Raw genomic sequence first — 21706 nt, forward strand, 5'->3', positions numbered from 1 at the left:
AACAAAAAGACAACCTACGGAATGGTAGAAAATATTTGCAAAAGATGAGACTGACAAGGGCTTAATCTCCAGAATACATGAACAGCTCATACAACTTAATAAGAAAAAAACCAACAACCCAATCCAAATATGGGCAGAAGACCTAAACAAGCAATTCTCCAATGAAGACATACAAATGGCCAATAGGCACATGAAAAAATGCTCAGTATCGCTAATTATCAGAGAAATGCAAATCAAAACTACAATGAGGTATCACTTCACACCAGTCAGAATGGCCATCATTCAAAAGTTCACAAACGATAAATGCTGGAGAGTGTGTGGAGAACAAGAAACCCTCCTACACTGTTGGTGGGAATGTAGTTTGGTAAAGCTGTTATGGAAAACAGTATGGAGATTCTTCAAAAAACTAAAAACAGACCTACCATATGATCCAGCAATCCCATTCCTGGGCATATATCCAGAGGGAATCTTAATTCAAAAAGGCACATGCATCTCAATGTTCATAGCAGCATTATTTACAATAGCCAGAACATGGAAACAACCTAAATGTCCACTGACAGATGACTGGATAAAGAAGTTGTGGTATATTTATACAATGGAATACTACTCTGCCATAAAAAAGAATAAAATAATGCCATTTGCAACCTGAATGAACCTGGAGATCATCATTCTAAGTGAAGTAAGCCAGAAAGAGAAAGAAAAATACCACATAATATCATTTACATGTGGAATTTTAAAAAAATGAACTTATTTACAAAACAGAAACAGATTCACAGACACAGAAAATAAATTTATCATTACCAGTGGGGGAAGTGGGTAAGAAGGGATAAACTGGGAGTTCTAGATTTGCAGATACTAACTAATACACATAAAATAAACAAGTTTATGCTATATAGCACAGGGATATATATTCAACATCTTATAGTAACCTATGGTGAAAAAGAATATGAAAATGAATATATGTATGTTTCTATATGACTGAAGTATTGTGCTGTACACCAGAAATTGACATAACATTGTAAACTGACTATACTTCAATTAAAAAAAAAGAGTTGTAAATTGCTATTTCACAGAAAATTCATCCAAAAACACACCACCCACAGAGAGCCTAAAATAATTAACTATATAAATTTATGAAATAATGCCAAATACAAAAGAACATTCCAGGTTTTGAAAATTTCTTAGACCCAGAACCAAGTGATGGATATTATCAGCATTGCCACTATTCATATACACAGTATACCATTGTACATGTAAAGGATGCTCCCTAAGGTTGCAATAGAGTGATTTCAGTGCTTTAAAAAAAAAAAAAAGAAAGAAAGAAAGAACATCTACTATTTACTAAAAACTTAGATGGGCAAATACCAAGAAAGAATTTACTTTATTAATTTGGCTATTAAGCGTCACCAAATAACAAGAGATCTGAAGGATAATCTTATTTCATAAAAAGCAAACCATGCCTAGAGAACGATTCTTAGGTGACATAGCTATTAAGTGGCAGAGAAAGCAGGAGTAAAGGCAGGGGCAGGATATAATAAGGAGGCATGAGAGGAAAATAAGGAAAATAAAATATGCTGAAACTCTTACCCCGTAACACTGAGATCTGTAGTTGGTTGGTCAATCAAAAAGGTCAACTTAAAATAAATGTCATAAAACCATGTATATATACCTTACACATTTCATTTTAATGCAAAGCACAAAATTATATACTTATTCACCAATCTCTTGATGTTGGACTATAAAGCCTTTGCTTTGAGTTTGGATTAACTAATTTGAGTTTCCTCTCCTTTCTGTGGTAAACCATACCCTTAATAATACTCTAATATTTCCAATTTTAATTTTTTTAGTTTTGTTTTTCAAGTCTATCTCATTTTCACATTTCATATTGTTCATGTGTATAAAATAAATATTAAAAACTCAAGAAAAGTTTCATGAAACAATGCTTTTTCCTGGATCTAATGCACTCTTGATACTCTTGATATGTTCTAACACTTTTTAAAAAAATTGATTTCAGCCTACTATGACTCACGGATTGAAAAACTGCTTTAAAAGATGTGTGAAGCAATCTGAGTGCAGAATCTTTTTCTTTCTTTCCTTTTTTTTCCCTTAGAATTTATCCCTAATATTTTACAGCTCTCTTATTCATATCTAGTTCAGCAGTACTTTTTAGTAATTATCTTTTATCAAATCTTTTCAAAGCATTCAACTGAAGTTTTCACAGAAACACCTTTTCCTGTTCTTTTCCTTGACTTATACAGCAATTATTTAAATTGTGTGATTAAAATAAGAAGTATAACCAGCATGAAAAAGCCTAAGAGCACAAACAGGTAAATGACTCTTGATACCAATACAACTCCACTAGCAGCAGCAGACGTGCACAGACACACTAAGGAATAAGCATTCCGCATGCTGTAGGGGCGTCATCAGACAGAATGTGTCAAGTAGGAATTCTCAGGGTATCAGTTAATCTGATCAGTTATTTAAGTGCTGGTTTGTTAAGAAAGCTACCACACTAGAAAGTAGCTAGTATTAAGTGGCTCACACTCTGGTCTCTTCCTTAACCTGAGCTATCTTACAGCCTACAGCCATGCACATAGCCCATCTACGGCTCAGTGTAACACTCCGGTATCCTTTAGTAAACATATCATTACAAAATCCAGTCCTGAATTGCTTAGCTGTAAAACCCTGAATCTTGTATAGGTCTAATAAAGTTTAACCATTACATTAAATGTATCTGTCTAGTCTATTTATCATCTTGTTTCTTTACTTCTATAACTGTCTATAACTGTCTTTTCTTTGTTCTAATTTAGAAAGTTCTGCAAAGTCATTTATTTCATGTATTAACACACTGGACAAGTATTTACCAAGTGCTACCAGGCACTAGGATGCAAACTGGGGCTACAATGCTGAGCCACAGAATGCTTACAATTCAATAGTAAGCAGAAATACTAAGCAATCATCCAAATATGTAATTATGAAGTGTGAAAATTCCATGGAGTAAAAAAAGAGGTGACAACATGGCTTTGACACAGGCCTATAATTTGTCTTTGACGTTCGTGGCTAATATTAGAGTTCTCCTACTTTAATAACTGGAATGTGACCTCTTCTCTGATTCCATTTCCTAAATCCACGAAATAACAGTCCTTGTTTTACTTAAAACCACATGCTGCTTTGATTATTCCCATCCATCCTTTGAACTATTCTGCTTCCTTTCTGATATTGGTAATCTGTGTCTTCTTTCTTTTTATTTCTCTTACTCCCAGATTTCATAAATTTGTGTGAAAATACAAGGGATTAACAAGTATTCCAAAGCTCTACGTGAGCTACAAAATTTAAAGACACATATCTCTCCTCAACGAATTAAAATGTTCTTCAGACAAATCGGATGTTATCAGTATTTCTTAATATTAATTATATGGTAGCAGTCATTCCATAAATATTTACTAACTCTAAATTTCTGTCTAAAATACCATTCCCTTCCTATGTCAACTCATGAAATGTCTATCTATCCTATAAAGGCAGACTCAAAAGTTACGACCTTCAGATCTTCCTTCATTCCCCACGTTGTCAAGTAACTATTGGTTTCTCTGAAATCCTACAGCAATAATAATCTCTCTCTTTCGGTTTTAACTTTCTATTCTGAAATAATTAGAAATTCACAGGAATTTGTAGTGAGGTACCCCTCACCCAGCTTCCCCCATTGGTTGTATCTTATATAACTAATAGTGCTGTATCATATCCAGGAAATTGGTATAGGGTGTATATACAGGTCTATGTTATTTTACTGTCACATGTATAGATTCATGAAACCACCACTGCAATAAAAATATTAAGGAACTTTTTGGTTGTTTCCAGTTTGGTGTTATTACAAATATAGCCGCTAAAAAATTGATACATGGGATGTACATAGGATCACAAGCTCCATCCTGGGAGAAAGTATTTACAAAAGACATAACTGATAAGGACTCTCCTCTATACATATGTAAAGCACATCAATGTACATTTTTTTTGTGGACATACATTTTCATTTCCCTGGGATAAATGCACAGAAGACAGACTGCTTGGTTGTTTGGTAAGTGTATATTTAATTTTAAAGAAAATTCTAAATATTTTCCAGAATGGCTGTACCACTTGACATTTTCACAATCTATGAGAAATCCAGTTTCTCTAAAACTACACCAGCATGTGGTACTGTCATAACTTAATTTTAGCTGTTTTAATAGGTATGTAGTGATATGGTGGTCTTAATCTGCATTTCCTCAATGGCTTATGGACCATCTTTTTATATGCTTAGTTACCATTCATATATCCTCATCAATGATATGTCTCTTTCCTTCTTTTGGATTTTTCTAAAAATCTCAAAATCTCCATTTTCTAACGGATTGGTTTTCGTAGGGTTCAGTTTTGAGAGTTCTTTATACATTGTAGGCAATATGCTTTATCAGATACGTGCTTTGCAAATATTTTTTCCTACTGTGGAGCTTGACTTTTCAACCTTTTAACGCAGTTCTGCACACAGCAAAACTTTCTGATTTTGATAAAGTTTCTCAGTTTTTTTTTCCCTTTATGGACTGTGCTTTTGGCATCATGATTAAGAACTGTTCACCAAGCCCTTTGTCCTGAAGATTTTCTTCTGTTTTTATTCTACTGTGAGGTTTAGGTTAAAGGTTCTTTTCTCCTTTTTTAAATCATTTGTCAAAAAGACTATTCTTCCTTCGCTAAATTGCTTTTGTACCTTAGTCACAAATCTGTTGGCTGTATTTGTTGGATCTATTTCTGGATTTTCTATCCTGTTCCATTGATCAATGTGTCAGTCTCCCCACTAACACCTCGAGGACTGATTCCTGCAGCTATATAATAAGTCTAATCTCCCACTCTTTCTTTTTCAAAATTTTGTTAGCTATTCTAATTCTTTTATATTCTCATATATTAATTTTAGAATAATCTTATCTATTAAAAACCTTGTGGAAATTTTGATAGAAATTGCATTAAATCCATGTATCAATTGGGGAAGAATTCACCTTTTCCTATGTTGAGTCTTCTAATCCATGAACACTGTATAACTCTCCATTCCCCTGTATCTTCCTCGATTTCTCCCATCAGTATTTTGTAGTTTTCAGCATACAAGTCCTGAACATGTTCTGCTAGATTTAAAACTAAGTATTTCATGTTTTTTGAGTCATTCTTTTAGGGTAGGGCTGCTGGAAACAAATTTTCTTTGTTTTCCTCCACTTCAGAATGTCTTGATTTCTCCTTCATTCCTGAAGGATATTTTTCCTGGATACAGAATTTGGGATTTTGAGCTCTATCTATTCTTGAAAAATATTATGCCACTGCTTCCTGGTCTCCATAGTTTCTGATGAGAGATCCACTACCACTGGAATTATTTTTCTTCATAGGTATGGTACCATTTTCTCTTTCTCTATTTTCAAGATTTTTCTTTTTTAAAAAATATCTTTTATTTTTTTTATTGGCAGGGGGAGGTAATTAGGCTTATTTATTTATTTTTAGAGGAGGTACTGGGGAACTGAACCCAGGACCTTGTGCATGCTAAGCACGTGCTCTACCACTTGAGCTCTACCTTCCCCCTCAAGATTTTTCTTTCGTCTTTAAGTTTACAGAAGTTTTATTATGATGTGCCTTATAGATTTCTTCAAGTTACCTTGTTTGGGATTTGCTCAGCTTCTCGAATCTGTAGGTTTACGTCTTCTGCCAAGTTTGGCAAGTTTTCAGCCATCACTTCTTCAAGTTTTTCTCAGCCCTGCCCTCTTTCCCCTTTCCTCCTCCTTTTCTTGTTGTAGTCTTTTTTTTTTTTTCCCTCCCCAGTCATAGTCCTATAGGTACCTGAGGCTCTGTTCATTTATTTATTCTATTTCTCCCTCTTGTTCAGACTGGGTAATTTCTACTGTTCTATCTGCCAGATCACTCTGTCCCCTCCATTCTGCTACGTAGGTGAGCCTACCCAAAGAGTTTTTTATTTCAGTGACTACAGTTTTCAATTCTAAAACTTCCATTTAGTTCTTTATATTTTCTATTTCTTTAATGAGGCTTTCTGTTTCTTTGCTGAGACTATGTATTTTTTAAAATTTCCTTTCTTTTATGATTTTGGTGAAGAAATTACTAGTGGAAGTGCTTTTAAAAATTATGGAAATATGTGAAAAAGAAAACAGAAGACAGCTTGAAGGATCTCCCACTGACTAACTTTTGGACAATTTGGATAAAATAAATAAAAATAATTAATGAATTATAACCATTACTCACAGGAATTCATGAGTCCATGCTGATACAAATAAACAAACAGGGAGAAGAGAAAGTTTTTCCCTACAGTAGAATGCCAAGAAAATCAACATTTGGAGACCATCATAGTAATAACAAGTTCAGTCAAGAAACAACAAAGTGAAAATGTGATGACAAAAATTTAGTTTCCTCCACAAAATATGTATTAATCACAAAGGGAAGAAGCATAACTCCGCAGTAAAGAGGCTTGGTAAACATCACCTTAATCGAGTGATAAAAGTTAGTATCACTGACTAGGGACAAATTAAAATCGTACACTTCCCAAAAAGATAAAATAAGAACACAACATCACTTCTGTGGTATTTCTGCCACAGACGCATAACCTGAATCTAACCGTGAGGTACTATCATAGAAGCCCCAATCCACATTCCAAAATGTACCCTTCAGAAATGTCACAGTGTTGAAAATCAAGGAAAGACTTGGGAACTATTCTAGACTAAAGAATGCTAATGACATGTAACAACTAAATACAATGCATGACCTTGGATTGAATTATTTTGCTATGGAGGTCATTTTTGGGACAGCTAGCAAAACCTGAACAGCGTCTACAGACTAGTTGGCAGCAATGTATTACTATGAATTTTGAGTTTTACGTTTGTATTGTAGCCATGTAGAAAAATGTCCTTATTTGCAGGAATTACACACTGAAGTATTTGGGAGGGATGGACCATTAAGTCAACCAATTATTCTCAAAAGGTTCAGGAGAAATTTATCTGTACTATTTCCCAACTTTTCTACAAACGCCTGAAGTCATTTTAAAGGAAAAAGAAAAATACAGCAAAGAAACAAGGAAAAAAAAGAAAACAGCAACAAACTACCTTACTTACACTGTTTTACTCCTAGTGGACTCCTGCCCTCCCCACTTCTCAGAAATCTCTGATCACAAGAAACATATTAACACTGGCAACACTACAGTTCTTACAGAATTATGAAATGTGTAGATGATCTAACTTCAGAGTGCACTGGAAACAATTTAAACAGCTTTCTGATGGACATCTCAAAACATGGAGGAGGAGCTCCACATTGAGCTAACTGAAGTCTGGATTTAAACTCAGACTTAAGCATTGAGTATTGAACAACTTTTCATAGTTGGTGTCATATCAGTTATTTATTATCCAAAGAAAGAAAAAGAGCTTGAAATTCATTACAACAAAAAATCTATTATATGTTTTAGAAACTCAGTTAATTTTAAATAAAATCTACCCAGACATAAGAAACAATAAGAAAATGAATCTTAAATGAGGTACTATAGGTATATTATCATGTTCTTTTAAAATTACTATTTTTAGTGTTACTATAATATGTTAAGTCTAACTTTTCTACTTAAGAGACCATGAGCAAAGGACTTAACATCTGTTATGGGTTGAACTGTGTCTCCCAAAAGATGTTCAAGGCCTAACATCCAGGATCTGTGAATGTGACCTTATTTGGAAACAGGGTCTTTGGGGGTGATCAAGTTAAGATGATATTATTAGGGTGAGCCCCACTCCAATACTATTGCTGTCCTTTATAATAAGGGAATATTGGACACAAAGACAGATACATACAGAGGGAAGATGAGAAGAGGGGCATAGAACAGATTCTCCCTCACAACCTTCAGGAAGGAACCAACCCTGCCAACAGCTTAATTTTGAATTTCTAGCCTCCAGGACTATGAGACAATAAATTTCTGTCATTTAAGCCACTCAGGTTGTGGTAACTTTGTTAGGACATCTCTAGAAAACTTACCAAAACATTTGAATCTTAATTTTCTCATCTGAAAAATGAGAATGATTATGCTGTCTCCCAAGGTGGTTCTTAAAGTTAAAATGAGAATGTAAGTTATTTTGCAAATAATGAGGAAAGAAGTTGTGGTATATTTACATATTAGAGTACTACTCAGAGATAAAAAAGAATAAAATAATGCCATTTGCAGTAACATAGAAGGACCTGGAGATTGTCATTCTAAGTGAGTAAGCCAGAAAGAGAAAGAAAAATACCATATGATATCACACATATGTGAAATCTTAAAAAAGGAAAGAAAGAAAAGAAAAGGAAAGAACAGAAAAGAAAAAGAAACTAATAAACTCATCTACAAAACAGAAACAGACTCGCAGACACAGTAAACAATCTTATGGTTACAGGGGAAAGGGGGTGGGAAAGGATAAATTTGGGAGTTTGAGATTTGCAAATGTTAACCACTATATATAAAAACAGATCAAAAACAAATTTCTTCTGTATAGCACAGGGAACTATATTCAATATCTTGTAATAATCTTTAATGGAAAAGAATATGAAAATGAATATGTATATGTGTGTGTATGTATGTGTGTATGTGTGTATATATATGCATAACTGGGACATTATGCTGTGCATCAGAAATCCACACATTGTAACTGACTATACTTCAGTTAAAAAAAAACAACCTCCCCTCAAAATCAGGAATCATAAAAGTGACAATGGTATTATTCTAATCTCTTGACAAATATTTAATAAGTACTACTCTCAAGATTTTTTCCTGTTATAATAAAAAATTTTAAGTGATGCTCTTTAACTGAGTCTTAATCCATAGGCCAGAAAATTATCTTCATTGTACATGGTAAGAGCAGAGTCTTAATAATGTCAGGACTAGCTGAATGTGGCTGAAGCAGAAGTTGGTTTCCTTTTTCTAATTTTTTCTCATGTTTTAATCTTTAAATAACATTTTCGTAGAAGTATAAATTTTCTGTTTTGAACATTTTTTAAAAAACCACTTTACTGAGGTTATGACTAACTTACAAAAAGCTGCACATATTTAATGTATACAACTTTAATGTATACAAACTTGGTAAGTTTGGAGACGAAGTATACATCCATGAGACAATTAAAGCCATAAACTTATTCAACGCAACTAAAGGTTTCCTTTTGCACTCCTCTTTTATGATTAAAAAACATTTTTTTGCGTGTGTGGCAAGAGCACTTAACTAAGGTCTACCCGCTTACCAAACTTTAAAGTATATAATACAGTACCATTAACTACAGTTTTCTAAGAACTTAAAATCTGAATCCCTGCCACCTCCACCCCCACCAAAAAACCCCACAGATGCCCCTCTGGCCACATAAGCACTATACAGCAATCCCACGCAGTTGTGACTCAGCACTGGAAACAATCAACAGCATTTGGTTGGCCAAAAGTGGGTGACAAAAGAATGTGAAGGGTTTAACAAGTTGACAAGTTGACCATCCAAACAAAAAGCAAGACATTAATTTGTGCCTAATTCTTTCTTCTCTTTGCTCTTGTACTTCTATACTTCTACATACATCAAAACTGAAGGCATACATGTGGATGTCTCTAGCATGTGCCCAACCAAGTAGGAACTCAATAAATTCAAGGATTTCAATAAATTCAAGCTACCTTTCCTACCCCAGCTCTGCCTCACCTCACTTTCCTGTCTACACAGAGGGTGATGAGTAGCTACAAGTAATATTTAGGGTAGTTAAGAAATTTTGTAATTTCATTAAAATGTCACAGTATCAACAAATTTCATACCACCTTTATAAGCTCCAGTTAGTTAGAAAGAATTTAACTAAAAGAAATAATAAAATTTGTCAATGTATCTCACCTTTTATAAAGTCCTAACATAAAACTATCCAAAACAGAAAGGAGCCAGGCGATCTAATTTGACATTGTTTCTCATTTTGAATAGTATGGATTAAAATGCACATAAATCACAATTCTTTGCTATAAGATCTCATACTACCAAGAATAAAACAGTTATGTGACATGAGCTACTTGTATTTTTAATAATCTCACTGCCTACATTCTGTGCATCCCCATTCTCTTTTGGCCAGGCAGGTGGTGGTGGTAATTGAATGAAAGATTCCTGAGAAAAGGTAAATTTTAGAGGATGAGTCAGGCTTTAAGGCAAAGATTCTCCTGGCTTAGGAAAATTCAAGTATTCTGAGTATTATACTAAAGAAGAGGATTTTTAAAAAATACTTTTATCATTACAGTTTCATTTAAGATAATAAGCTTTTATTTATCCCAAGCCAGTCAGATACTTGAAATGTATTAATTTCTGGAAAATATTCTTTGCCATAACAACAATTTTTTTTCATTAAAGGTCTTGTAACTAATTTTGAGAGGTCTGTTTTAAAAATATTTTAGGAAACTAATCACTGATGATCAACTATAATAAGTAAAAACATGGAGACAAATATTCAGTCACAGTAAATATACCTTTGGATTTGGTCAAGTTCGCTTTAGTTTAAACATGTTAATAACATACAAATATTTTATAAATACCTTTTTTTTGAGGGAGTATAAGACCGACACCTTTAAATTACATTATAAAATAGCTAATATGATTTCAGTAGTTAAAATCATTACAGAGGAAGATATGCTTTCTCTATACTTCCTCAGTATGTCTCTAAAATGCTCAGATTTTTTGTTGGGTGAATTAAGACAGGAAATTATTCCACAACCAGTATCAGTCAACAAGGGATAAGCTGGATTTAAAATTAAATTTTAATTCCAAAAAAAAACATGCTTCATGGTTTAGTAATGCCTTTGAAATGAGAGAAAACTGTGTTTAAACTCCAGTTCTAAAATCCTAAACTAAGCCTCAGTTTCCTCATTTGTAAGACAGGTACAATAACACTCCCAAGGGTTCTCCTCAGGTTTAAATAAAAGGTATCCAAAGCTTCAATGGCACCTAGTAGTTAATTAATGGTTGTTAATATTGTTGTTAATAGGTAAAGCATTTTATGTAGAATAAATAAAACCATCTCATCTTCTCCTATGCCACATTAACGTTTTCAGTTATACAAAAGGAAGACAGATCCCCATATGAAATGTCACTATGGTTTATATCCTTAGCCATGCTAATGTATATTTAAGGTACTTAAAAAATAAGAATTTTTTAAAGGCACTAGACTAGGAATCAAAATATGTAGATTCTGATCTCAGCTCTACATTGGCTAGCTGAAGTTGCTTGAGCTAATACTTACTTAGGTCATTTGTAAAATGGTAAAATGTAGCTTATAATATTTCGATTACTAGATTAATTTTATAAAACTATTATTTACAAAGTACTTCTATTAAACTATCACATAGGGATTACAGCTAATGTTATATCATCAAAATAAAGATGATACTTAACATGTACCCTATTTGCAGTAATTTCATAACTCTTTCAAAAGAAACCAGAGCCTAAGTACTAGGGTCAATCCTAAACTATTTTTCATTGCTAGCTAGGGCACAGGCATTCTAAGCATAACTCCATCATATCAATAAATATCAAACAAATTTCAGAGTTAAAAATGAAATATATATATATATATATATATATATATATATATATTTGATAAGTCACTTTTATAGCCATTCCACAAAATTAAAGGCAATCATCAGAACACCTGGATTTATCAGAGGCCACTAAATTAACAGCTTTCATTAGCGGAAAATATTTACCAGGTATAGAAAGACTGCATTCTTTCTTTGAATTGATTCATTGAAAACTGAGAGTAGTTTGGTAATTAAAAATGCAGGAAAGCTCTTCTTACTTTTCCAGTCTATGAATACAAAAAGAGAAAAAGGCAAGACTGAGTAAGCTGTATAAAATAACCTAACACTTTAAGGGGGAACAATTACAAACAGTGGGGAACACTGGACTACCCACCAAGGCAAGCTTAGCTGCCTAAACATAAAGTGATTAGAGGCAGGCACCTCCCTTGTACCTACTTCCTCATCTACAAAATAGGGATGCTGCACCTGCTCTTACTTCAGGAACATGGAGGTAAATCAGAAAGTTCTTGGAACGAGTATTAAAAGGTGGTGTTCATTCCTGAAGCTAGATAAAACAGCCTACTTAAGATTTTCTTTGAAGAGTATGTTTCACTAATCTTAAAAATTTAAGACCTCCAAATCCAACCTCCCTCCAAATTTACAAGTATCTACTCCACTTGGCCATATATATGTGTATGTCCACACACACACACACACACACACACACACACACACAGAGATGACAGACACAAACTGATACAGACTGCTATCACTGTATTCTAAAAAGACATGCAAGATTATATTTTGTCTTTAGAAAATGAGAACAGTCAATACTTAGCACACACAGCTGTGTAAATTTACCATCATTGGTTGACTATCTCACTCTTTGCCATGAGACCTCGGAACTGAATGGTAGATTCAAGCAGCACAAACGCATTGATGAAGAGGAGTTGGTACATGCACTGACTCTTACTTGCCACCTACCTGTACTATACAGCTTTGTTTGAATTAGTACAACTAATCAGTACACCTGGTATAAATTAATATAATTTTGATCAAGTAGTATAACATTAATGAAAATCATCTAAGTTTTATATAAATGTACTCAGTGCTCATGTAACTAGCCTACACAACTTTTTTTTCTGTACAGTGATGTTCCTTACTACTTTATGAAACTCTGAACCAAGGGTTTAATTATGTTCAATGGTGCAAACATGCATAAATAGTTCATAAATAGTTCAAACTGTCTTCTTAAAAAGGAGTTATTTTTGTGAAAGAAGGGGATCATAGTAGTTCATAATACTTGAAAACGGAGATCAACATTAAAATTCTGCCACAATCCTCCAGAAGTGGTAAAACATTTACTAAGACATTTTATTACATTATACAACTGAAAAGAAACTGAATTCTTTCTCTCTTAAAAAAAGTCTCATCTCTATGTCTGATCTTTAAGAGAATTTTTAATTGTTAAATTGTAAAAAGATATATCTAAAACAAAAGGCAAAATAAAACAGAAACATATCAACAAATAAATACACAAAACAAATACAACCCATAGCACAACCACCAACATCCACCAGAGCAGGAACTCTAATGAATAAGGAAAATCCACCCACCCTTCCTCCTTTAGGCCAATGTGATGTTTACAAACTGACAAGCTCTTTCTGGCTGTCCACTGGCACATCTACAGACCTCTTATTCTTCTGAAATTCCCCCAAGTTAAATTGGATGCAAATAAGCCAGGTGTGGTCCTTACAAAAGTAATCCTGCTAGTCCCTACTGAGTTTCCATAGAAACATGCACAGCTGGCAATGGCAAAGAGGTTGTGTACTGGCCTCAGACTGGCTTAAAAAGTTTCAATACTCATTGAGTGAAATAACAATTATGGTATCTTAGTAAAGAACAAATACATCCCCACCCCCAAAATCCCATCTTTGCTTGAAATATCAAGCAAAATAATGCAAAGTATTTTCTTCTAGTCCAAAAGTGGCTTTCAGCTTAGCAGCAGCAATTAATGTGTCTGTGAAAAGTTACAAGATGCCAATTACCAAATGGCAACCATTCTTTTACTAAAGAAATATATTTTATGAGACCATTCCCTGTAGGTCACTTAATGTAATAACCAACATCCAGAGGGAAACAATATAAACTAACCTAAATAGTAGTGAATATTGTGTATCTTTTCCTTAAATAAATTCAATATCACTCTTCCTTGGTTTTATTAAAAGTAAATGTTTTTACAGCAGTGATTCTCAAAGGGCAGTACCTAGATCACTAGCATCAAGGAAATTATGAGAAATGTAAATTCTCAGTCCCCATCCCAGACCTACTGAACCAAAAATTATGGGGGCTGGGAGGCCCAGCACTCTGTTTTCACAAACCCTCCAGAAGATTCTGATGCCCCCTAAAACTTGAGAACTACTGGTTTACAGTGTGAAACTTTAAAGAGGCCCAAATATGAAATAAAAAATGCATCGTTTTATCTGACCCCCTTGGAAGTGAGGTATGGTGGCAAAATGAAATGTAAAGGAGAACTCAACTGGCCTCCTGAGTTAAGTCTGTTGGCTAGTATCTCACTGTGTAAAACATACGCAGAGATTAACAGTGGTTCATCATGTCTGTCTTTCCTACACATGCCAAGCACGGAAGGAAAATCAGAAGTGTCTGTTTCCGATTACTCAAGGAGAAGGGAGTCCTTGCACATAAGACTCAATCCACTGCCATTCACAGCCCATTACCAATCACAACCACTAAATCTTCAGACACAGAGCAGCAAACCTAACTATTCATTATTTTTTAAATTTTTTCTTATTTTTATTGTTTTTTAATGGAGGTACTGGGATTGGACCCAGGATCTCGTGCATGTTAAGCATGCACACTACCACTGAGCTATACCCTCTCCCTACATTTATTTCTTCATAATAAAAGAGAATAATCATTTTCCCAGATATTAGATATGCAGGTAGGGATGAGCCTGAAGTTTGTCATAAATTAACATTTCTCACTACAGTTGACCCTCCACATCCGAATGTTCTGTATCCATAGATTCAACCAACTAACATAAATTAGTAACAGTTAAAAAAAAAAATCCAGAAAATTCCAAAAAGCAAATCTGAATTTGTTGCATGTTTGCAGCTATTTACATGGTATTTGCATTATATTCACAACTATTTACACAGCATTTACACTGTGTTAGGTATTGTAAGTAATCAAGAGATGACGAAGTATATGGGAAGATGTGAGTAGGCTATATGCAAACACTATGCCATCTTATACAAAGGACTTGAGCACCCTCGGATTCTGGTATCTACCAAGGTCCTGCAATCACCCCCCAGGGATGACTGCACCTGTGAAAAAAAATTTTAAGAAACAAACATAGATACAATTCGTCCTTAGTTATCCAACACATTAGACAGTTCATACACTACAAAATACTCCTTTCATTTTTCCATTAATTTCTGTACTCCATTTACGGTTCCCTCCCTATTTCCTTTAAGACCAATAGGCAGCACTTCAAAAAAGAACCAGCCCAGGTAGTGACATTAAAGTGACCAGAGAGATATAAAGGAGAAAAACCACTGGGTAAATCAAATATGCCATATGCTATCAGAATTGATTAATTCAAGCCAGATGAATAGTTTTCTGAAGGTCATAATTTAAAATCAGTTGCTAAATACCTCCAGTATTACACCTATAAAATGTACTTTTAAAATCATATTTTAAGTGAACTGAAAACCAGTCACAATTTCCTCCACCTCCCCCCTAAAAATCCAGGAAATTCAAAGGAAAGTGTTTGTTTATTCCTAGGATTTTTCTATAATCTGTTTTATGAAAAGAGATATGGTGAAACTTACCCAAAGACCAGATTCTAGATTTTACAAACAAGGCAGGAAACAGAAAAGAATATGTATTTGACTTGTTTTCTCTTGCTTGTTAGTTTCTTTTCATAAATTAGAAAACACTTGAATTATAAGAACATTTTCACTCAAGGGATAAATTCTAATCTGAATTTCTAAGCTTAATGTATTTCCAAGCAATCTCTATACTTTCAGGAAAAGAAATACAAAGAAAACAAACCCTAAGGTCATCTCTGGTGTCATACATTTTTTTTTTATTCTATATCCAAGTAGCAATACAGAATTAATTTAAGTAGAAAACTGACACATAAAGAGGAGACAGCCTCCTCCTTCTCTATTTGTTAAACATTGGTGTTCCTTAGGGTCCACCTCAGTCTACTTCTCAGTATACCAGTGATTGCCAAGTACTGTCTTTGTACCACTAGTGGTCCAGAACTGATCCCAAAATGCCAATTTTGCTGATTTTGATGTTTGCAGGCTACATACTAACGGTGCATGCTGATTGCCATTCTAATTCTCCCACTTGGGTAAGGGCAATGACATTTAACAAGTGACCTCTGCTCAAGGGAAAGACTTCCCTCTAGCTAGTGACTTGTTCAGGAATGAGCTGTATCCCAGAAGTTTACTCTGTTTTGGCCGAAATCAAGCAAAGAGCTCCTAGACCTTTCCAGGACAGTTATTCTCACTTTGAATAGAAACAATAAGTGGTTACTCTCCTTTTTCTGGACACGAACAAGGAAGCACGTTTTCCTGGTGGCTGCTGGAAGCTGTTTGCAACCATAGGGAAAGAACCTTAACACAAAGAGCCCAGTCCTACCATCCCTGAAGCTTCTGGTCTCTTAATCATGAGAGCCAAGTCGATTTCCTTGTGTTTAAGCTGTTTCAGTTTCCAACATCCGAAGCTGAAAGCAATGTACCAATAATATATGTATGTTACTAAGAGTTGCTAATTTGACATTCACAAATTAAAATTAGAGCCATTAGAGTTTACTAAGGATTATTTCTGCTAAGAAATGTGGTTACCACATTATGTTCAGCAACTCCTCAAAACTCCTAATGTACATGTACATTATGAACAAGTTGGAATTTTCAAAATTTGGTCCTGTTATTTGTGCACAATCAATAGTGTTATGGTTTTTGAGTCATCATTATTTTTTCCTGTTTTGTGTTTCAATTTAGTTATATACTTGCATTTTTGCACCAACATTTTTAGCTTATAATTTTAAAAAACTCAGCCTTCATCACAGAAGTCATTAAAGTACAAACAGTCCCCATATTTCACAGTATGGTGTTTTGTACATAAACGGTAATATGTTAGATGAGTGATATGTGTGATTCTACTTTTATCTATACCAATAAGCATACGTATGTGTATAGAAAAAGGACTAGTAGGTTTACACTAAATGGTTAGAATTTAGCATGTATGTATATATATCTATTTTTTGTTTCAATTAATATACAGTTTTTCTAATTTTTAAAAACATTTTTAGTCGAATTCTTTGCATTCTTAATGTAATTGGCTGACTCCCAAGAATCTGACCAAATACTTTTACTTTATTACCCAAATCAGTGTAACTAAAGAAGTGCAAAGCTGTTTTAGTACCTTGTTGGAAAGAACCTCTCAAAAGAACTTCTTTAATTTCAGATAAGGAAAGGCTGAGATGAACCAGTTAGGTTCTTAAAACTAGGTTCAACAAAGAAAATTATAGAAAAGGTCAAAACAAGTAAGAATTACTTAAGACAGGAGGGACAATATTGGTTTTAAATGTAAGGACTTGTTTCAACACAAGAAAGTCCTGTACAACACAAGAAAGTCCTGTAATTAAGAGGAAACAGGCAAACATAAAAGATGATTTTTTCAAAGAAAAAACTCAGGTTGCTTATAAATAGTATAAAACTGGATTATTTTTGACCTCTCCTTTTGCATGAATTTAAGTCTCACTTTACCTGAACACAAAAAGGCTAACTGAATGAACTTACAAAAATGCTGTCCTTCTTCTGAGACTTGACCATGGTAATCTAGTTTCTTTAGTAAGGTAAATTCTTTGTCAACTTATGACTTACCTGTATATGAACATTCAAAGTAAAATTTCTACTTGTATGGTTTGTTTTGAGACAAAATTAAAATGTTAAAGATTTTAAATATAATGGCAGCCACTACAGACCTTTCTGAACTATATCTTTAGTAGAAAACAGTAGCTTTGGAACATACCTCTATTATAGGTTCTACTTATTTCATATTCAAACTCACTCATCAGACAATTACAACAGAAAGTTCACAATGACTCTTAAGGGCTTTCCTATTCAACCTGGTAGAGAAAAAGGCCTTTCACAACCCAGTGACATCACACTTGTTATGATAACACCAAGCAACTGACTCAGCAGAAAGCCATTAAAAGAAATATTTTATTACAACTTTGGCCTCTGAAGTTGTGTTCATATGCCTCAAAAATGATGGCAAAAATTTCTAAAATCCTATATGAAAATCCTAAAGTCACTGACCCGTCATCAGATGATTCTATGAACCCTGTTTACTCAATGTCCAGGCAGTAAACCAAACGTATGTTAAATTGCTAATAACTTTCAAAATGGAAAAGTCAAGACAAAAGTTCCAAGCAATGAGGAATGATTACCAATCATTTAAAACAGCATCAATAAGTAGGGTACACTTTGGCTAAATCAGATCAAGACCCCATCCTGAATTAGCATACAACCTACATTGTAATTCCTCCTTCTTATATAGTAAATGCTATAAACGACTAAAAAGATGAGGAAAAAAACATTATCTACTTTATCTATTACAAGTCTCAAAAGCTCTCTCTCTCCACTGAGAAGAGATAACAAAGGGAACACATATTTGGGATTGTGTGTGTGCGTGTATGTGTATACACACAGATTTTCTAACGTGAACTCCAGACAAACCAAGCAGGACAGTGGACCAGGCACGCTGGATCTCAGGAGCCACAAGCCTGCGGCGCTTCCATAGGGAAGCCAGCTGTCCTTTCGCCCACAGAGGGACAGGAGCCCCTACAGTTAATGTCCCTCACACAATCTCCTACTACCCCAGGCTATTCAGGAGACAAACTGAAGCTATTAAAATTCTCTATTCTAAACTTGAATTTGCTACTAAACAGATTTTATTTTCACTTTAGAAAAATTCCCCAACAATATGCTAACATGCTATAAGAGAATGTCATGCTTAGAAAGAGAAGTACCTAGCAGTGCAAAAAAAAAAAAACAAACCCAAAAAACAGTACTGAATTGTAGACCACCCCATACAATCTACTCCATGTTGTACAGGAGAAGTAAAACATGGGAAGAGAAAAAACTGTGATATCCACAAGTCCGGGAGACAGCAAACGGTTTGACAGGGTTAGAGAGAGGAGGTGAGAAAGTGCTGGGAGCTAAGGTTAGAGAGGAGGGCAAGGACAATCTCAAGTTCCTCATATTTAAGTTTCAACTCAACTTAGAACCACTTAAAATTTTAAAATTTGACCTTAAAACTTTAAGGGTTTTAGGTAAGAGTAACATAATTGTTTTTTAAACTTTTTTTTTGGTAGTTTACTTGATAGCTATATGACTGCAAGTTAACAGGGCAGAAACCTGAAAATGGAACCATCATATGAACTCAAGGCAAGAGCAGAGGCTAGAACTAAGGTAGCAGTCTGAGAATGGAGAAGAAACAGGCATGAACAGTATTAAAAAGGCAGGCCTGGTACCAATTCAAATGCTCAGTTGCATGAAGGAGATGAGCAGAATGACTACCAGCTTCAGGCTCGAGTGACTGAGTAGGTGGTGGTGCCGAGTAGGAGGAAAACATGAGTACAAGAAGGGAAAATGTGGGAGGGAAGGGGAAAGAATGAGCTTGGATACATTTAATTTGATATGCCCATGGGTTCCAAGAGGTTCAGTGAGCAGCTGAATTTACAGGTCTGGAATGAGGAGGAAATGTCCCTATCTTCTTCCTGATCTAATTATTCCTCACACACTGCCTCACTCCAGAATGATCCCACACAACAGGCAACCCTCCATTTCAGTTATAAACCGTCACCTCTACCCCTCATTCTAACCATATCACTATTCTATAAACTTCCGTAGTGATGCCAAAATCTGTGCTACATAAGAATGTCAAGGCTCTCTGTATCTTTGAGTCTGAAGTTTTCTTTATTCAACCAGTAAAATAAATTTTCCTCATTCATCGTTTTGTTAACCTATCATCTTGCCTGGCGTACAAATGCGCACTTGCAAGGGACAGGAGTACAAAAAAAAAAAAGACACCTAGAAAAGAAGTTAACAGTTTCACTGCAATTTCTAATCTAAGCAAATGTGCGTAACACTGTCTTCCCTCCAGGGCAAGGGAGGGAAGTTATGCGGCGTGGAGGCTATAGCCAGGAGAGTGTCATTTTAGGTTCTTGAATGCATGGTGCAAGTCAACGTTGCACAAGCAGCATGCTCCGTTTAAGGAGATGTTTGTACGCATCATGGTGAGATTAATGAGCTAAATTTGTCTTCATCTTTGTTTCCTGGTGGGTGGAGTGGAGATAATATTATAAATGCAGGCTTCTATTCAGTGGCCTTTATTACACCTTGTACTAGACCACTGTTTCTTACCCATGGCACTGCTGGCATTTTGGTTGGATAATTCTTTGTTGTGGAGACTGTCCTGTGCAGTACAGGATGGTTACCGTGTCCCGAGCCTCTAACAACAAAATGCCAGGAACACTGTTCTCCCAGACATAGTCAGATGTCTCCTGAGAGGCAAAACTGCCCCTATTTGAGAACACCACTCTAGACCCACACATATTTACTTAACAGTCTCTTTTGTGTGCTTTCCCTTTCCAGCTCTGAACTCTTCTCTGGAACTAATCCTGATTCCTGGAATGCTCTTCCACATTCAGCAGGCCAACCTTTTGTTATTCAAACAACTCTTACAACCTTTTTATAAGCCCCAAGCACCACAATTACGTCCCAGAATTCTAAAAAGCATGAATATTTACATGCTTGCTGAAACGCATTCCCCCCTGGATCTGATCCTCAGTTTGTCAGGGAATTTGCTTAATAACATGCTGGTTACTTGTGGAGGTGCTTTAATATTTTTCATTTGCCCAATATCTAGTTCTTGAAGTCTTTACAAAGTTCTAGTATTCTTCAAACTTAATAGCCATCACTTACTGGGCCCTCACTATGGCTCAGTAACTGTCCTAAGCACTCTAATACATTATTCTCAAAACAGCCCAGGACGCCATCTGACACAGGCAGTCTGGTTCTAGAACCCCACTGTCAACCCCTACGTGACCCTGCCTCCCAAATGTACATAAATAACTGCGTAGACTCTACCTACTCAAGATTTTATGATCTCAGATCATGTACAATCTCAGTTTTGATTTTTTATTTTTCTTTCATTTTTCCTATAAGAGTGTAAGAAAAAAACTAGAGACATGCAGCTCGCACTGACCAGTAGTGTCCTGACAGAAGCATCAGAAAACATTCTGTGAGCCCAGCACATGGCCTAGAACATAGCTATTCCTCAGTAAACGACAAACAGAAGGTGGAATGAATGCCTAAAACATTCTAAATTTCTGTAACAATCCAGATTGAAGTACTGATTATTTTGCCTTTCTGGCCCTTAATCATGCCACTTCTGGAACATCCTTCTTTCCTGAAGCACTGTATCCAAATCCATATACAATATATAGAGATATCTTGGTACAAGAATAGAAAAATATTTTCTATGTTTCCAATGACCTTTCTTTTAAAATTCAGAACTAGTCTTCTGGCTGCAGTATATGAATCTGATATCTTTCAATAATAAACAATAATAGTTTCAAATTCTCTCCTAGTAATAGCTTGGAAACCATCATCCTACAAGTGTAAACCGGAATATTTTCCCTCAAATACATTATTTTAAACTTGCACACTATAGCTCTTTGGCTATCTTCCCTTGTTCAGACAATCGCAGTCTTAGATGTTTTGCTATGGCGACAACGCTCAAATACTCGATGTACATTTTGAGTAAAAGCAGCCTATAAATAGGCCTCCAGAGAACTGCATGACTTAGATTTCTTCATCTAAACCAAACCCAAATGAAGACTAAACACTCTGCCCTCTGGGGATGTAATCTTAACGCATTTAAGGCACTTAGCTTGGTGGGATGGGGTGGCAGGACACTATTTATATGAATGCCTTTGATAGTATGATTTGCATTAGTATTACCTGGCACTTTAAAAGCACTTAATAGACGGGAGTCCCATGTGCTCCTACTTTATTGCTGCAACACTTAGGGTAGTAGCAAGCACATATGGGCACT

At 35.0% G+C, this 21706-nt stretch overlaps 1 protein-coding gene across 3 annotated transcripts in view; it reads right to left on the reverse strand.

The window, feature by feature from the left end:
- The window catches only part of POU2F1 (POU class 2 homeobox 1), a 135931-nt gene that overhangs the window by 74289 nt on the left and 39936 nt on the right, over nucleotides 1–21706 (reverse strand). Inside the window, exon 1 of one of the 3 annotated variants that reach the window (XM_031688718.2) lies at nucleotides 11729–11829. The exons of the other annotated variants lie outside the window; for them this stretch is intronic. The gene's annotated coding sequence lies outside the window, so the exon portion shown is untranslated. Of the gene's footprint in view, nucleotides 1–11728; nucleotides 11830–21706 lie in introns of those variants that run through there. 3 annotated transcript variants of the gene reach the window in all.

Source organism: Vicugna pacos, chromosome 21 (genome assembly GCF_048564905.1).
Source record: "Vicugna pacos chromosome 21, VicPac4, whole genome shotgun sequence".
Lineage (NCBI taxonomy): Eukaryota > Metazoa > Chordata > Mammalia > Artiodactyla > Camelidae > Vicugna > Vicugna pacos.